Genomic DNA, 3901 nt, shown 5'->3' on the forward strand with positions numbered 1-3901 from the left:
AGGCAGAGGCAGAAGAGGTGGCTCAGTGTATAAAGCACTTGAATTCAGAGCCCCAGAAACCGTGCCAATGTGGTATTATTTTGACCTGCCCTTGAAAGACCCATCTCTCACCATGTGCTTTGATTGATTGATTATATAGGATCTCACCTCGACTCATAATCCTCCTCCCTCAGTTTTCTGGGTCCTGCAGTTACAGGCAGTAGGTCTGGCTAGCCATATTCTCTTGACTCCTCAGACATGAGGGAGACAATGAAGAGACAGTAATGGTTGGTCAGACAGAGACTGTGTCCCTCCCCAGACCTGGGTCGCCTGGCCCTGTCTGCTGTGACCAGCCTGCATCATTGCATCAAGTGGTTCTTGATATGTCCTTGCTCTCAACACCTGTTGACATTGTTTCCCATCTCTAGGGGAACCCGGCTACTCTAGACTCTGCCTTCAAGGCAGGCACAGCCAAACAGTCCTTAACACTTCCTGGGCAGACGGGTGGGTCCACGGCCCCTCCCCCTACAATTGCGTGGGCTTCCGCTAGCTATTTTTTGCCGCTGTGATGGCATACCTGACAAGAGTAACTTGGCGGGGGGTGGGGGGCTGCTGGAGAGATGGCTCAGCAGTTAAGAGCACTGACTGCTCTTCCGAAGGTCCTGAGTTCAAATCCCAGCAACCACATGGTGGCTCACAACCATCTGTAATGAGATCTGATGCCCTCTTCTGGAGTGCCTGAAGACAGCTACAGTGTGCTTATATAAAATGAATAAATAAATCTTTTTTTTTTAAAAAAAAAAAAGAGTAACTTAGGGGGAAAAGTTCATTTGGGCTTACAGTCTGGGGCACAGTCCATTGTGGCAGGAAAGGTAGCTGGTCACACAGCATCTATAAGAAGCAGAGAGATGTGAATGCTGGCCCTCACTTTCTTAGTTTGACATAGTTCAGGACCCCAGTTCATGGGAGTGTTGCCCACGCCCAGGGTTGTCTTTCCTGCTCAGTTAGACCTCCCTTGAAACATCCTTACAGATACACCAGAGGTGTGCTTCCAAAGTGAGCCTCAGTCCAGTTGGGTTAGTAGTTAAGGCAACCAATTCAACCACAAGAATATCGCAGCAGTGTCCCCATGTGACGCCCGAGGCTGGTCCTGAAACACCACACTTATCTGCCTTGGTTTTAAATGGTGTGTTTGTATATGTGTGTTGGGAGAGGGAAAGAGGTGGGGGCAGGGGACAACATATAGGCATGGGTTTTCTTTCTCTTCTATGGGCTCCAGCAACCCAATTCAGGGTGTCATGTTTGATAAAGACCACCTTTACTTGTGAGGCATCTCACCCTCCTGCCTTTGTATTTTAGGACAGGTAGCCAGCCTGAGCTACCCGGTGTGAAGGGACTCCCTCGGGTTGCCACAGCAGAGGAAATCTAAGACATAGGAGGAGGCCTCAGGTCAGCACAGACGTCCTCTCGTAATATCAGCCAAGAGATCAGCTATATGAATGCAGAGCCCTCCAGACACTTCAGAGCCACCCCCGACTGGATCAGAATCAAATTATAGGAGGCTGTAGCAGAGGACAGGATAATTTTCCACTGACATCGGGCACTGAATCTTCCCCTTAGCTCATTCCATCCTTCAAAGATCCCTCTGTTTGTTGAGGCAGGGTCTTCCTCTGTAGCCCTAGGCTATTCTCAAACTCACAATCCTCCTACCTCAGCCTCTTGAGTGCTGGGATTATAGATGGGCACACTGTACAGAGTTCAATTCATATTTCACAAAGAAGATTAAAGCTCAGATAGGTTCAGTAACTTGCCCAGTACATCCCAGATAATTGGGCTTCTTGGCTTCTGAGAAGCACCTGGCTATATCAGCCTCAGCTGTAGGAATTTCTGAGAGCCTAGGTTCTCTGAAATGTTTGACCAAAAGGAAAAACAAAAACAAAACATCAGCAGTTGAGGCAGGAAGACTGTCCATTCTCGCCAGCAGTCTTGTCCACTGAAGATCTTGACTGGCCTCGTGTTTTCAGCAGCTTGTCCGTTTTACAATCCAGGACTATACTCTTGAGCGAGAGATTGAGCAGAGTTCTGACACAGCACTTCCTACTGGCTGGTCTCCCCTGCTGGTGAGAGACGGTATTGCAACTCAACTCCAGTAGACAAGAGAGATCTTGCACCGCTGGAGCTGGAGAAAGTTCAACCAAGAGGTTTTATTGCACCAGGCTTAACCCTGCAGCCCCAGGAGACAGGTGAGCTGAGTCTGACTTCCTGCCCTAACACATGTCAGTCAGGGTCCACTGAAGATGACAGAAACCCTTGCAGGGATTTCGGTAAAGGACAAGATTATAGGATTGAGGAAGTCACCAGACAGGAGAATGAGCAGAGCAGAGCCAGCCCCACCCTGAGCTCAAGGGCCAGGGGCTACCTAACAGGTACAGGAACAGCAATGGAGGCTTTGCCACTAGATCTGGTATTAAGAAAGGTCCCCAACTGCTGCTAACTTGCCACCCAAAACACAAAAGGAGAGAAACCCCACTTTTTCTACCCCAAGTATTTTTACCATGCTTCCTTCACCTCAGACTTGTGACAATCCCCCTGCCTCCCCTGGGATTCCATGGGTGATTTGTCACTATAATGCAAAGAGGCCATGGCAGCTTCCAGCATAAGGACTAGGCTGTGAGAAGCTGCACCCCAGAGGATACAGTACTCTGCTTGTTTGGTCTCAGTACCTGGCTGAAGACTCATCTGTTACCCAAACATGAGGAAGCTGAATGGGTGACAGATAGCTCAAGGCCAGCCTGAGCTGCAGAATGGGTGACAGATAGCTCAAGGCCAGCCTGAGCTGCAGAAAGGCCTTGGAGATGGGATATAGCTCAGTGGCACAGTCTGCCTGGCATGCACAAAGCCCTAGGTTCAGTTCTCAGCACCACACAGGCCAGGTGTGGCACCGCCTGCCACACCTTGATCTCAGCACTTAGAGGGTGGAGGCAGGAGGACCCTGGTACCAACCAGTGTGTGAGGAAATGGAGTAGTCATGCCCAGGGTAGGGGAAATGAGGCTAGGTAAAATTTCAGCATAAATGAACTCTGAAAACTAGGCTGTAAAAGGCTGAATTGCTAGATACCATTGAACTGTGGCGGGGTTTGTTAGACTTAGTGCCCGGCCATCTTCTCAGGTAGCCAGCCGAAAGGCTTGAAGTGTGGCTCAGTAGCAGGGATCTTGCCTGGCATGTGTGAGGCCCTGAGTTCTATCCCCAGCACCATTGAAAATGAAAGAGTAAGAAAAAGAAGAGAGAGGAGGAAAAGAGGGGAGGAGTGGGGAGTGGAAGGGAGGAAGAAACTGATGGCAAAATCAAAACTCAGAGTACCCTCAATGCACCCAAGTGTGGGACCCCATTTCCTGGGTAGCACAGGTGAGAGAGCCAGGGTCCGGAGTGGTCCAGAGTAGCAGTGACCTGTCTGCAGTGCAGCCTGCAGCTGGGCTGAGAGTCACCAGCCCACAGTGGCAGGCAGAGTTCCTGGAAAGCAATCGGGTGGAGTTCCTCCTAGAGATCAGAGCAGCTTGGGCAAGATCCCCTGGTCAAGGTCTCCACCCTGGCAGAGGTAACACCCCTGGGGGAGGAGCAGGACGTGTGTCAGCCCTGAACACTGTTCTCAATAGGTTTGGTACAGCCTGTCCTGGGAGCTTCCTGTGGCCTCTCTTTGTTACTCTACCCTGGATGACTTGGTTTTAGGTTCCCAAAGGCATGGATGGGGGTGTCGTGAGGCCACCTGAGTGGACAGACTGGCAATGTTTACAAAATCAACCCTTCCTTGGAAACTTTTTTTTAATTAACACAGACCAATAAAAGTTAAGATCCGAGAGAGCAGAAAGATGCCCACACTTGGCAGGGACCCTGCGCCACCTCCTCCACCACCTCCCCTACCAC

The sequence above is a fragment of the Mastomys coucha genome, unplaced genomic scaffold (assembly GCF_008632895.1).
Source record: "Mastomys coucha isolate ucsf_1 unplaced genomic scaffold, UCSF_Mcou_1 pScaffold12, whole genome shotgun sequence".
NCBI classification, from domain to species: domain Eukaryota; kingdom Metazoa; phylum Chordata; class Mammalia; order Rodentia; family Muridae; genus Mastomys; species Mastomys coucha.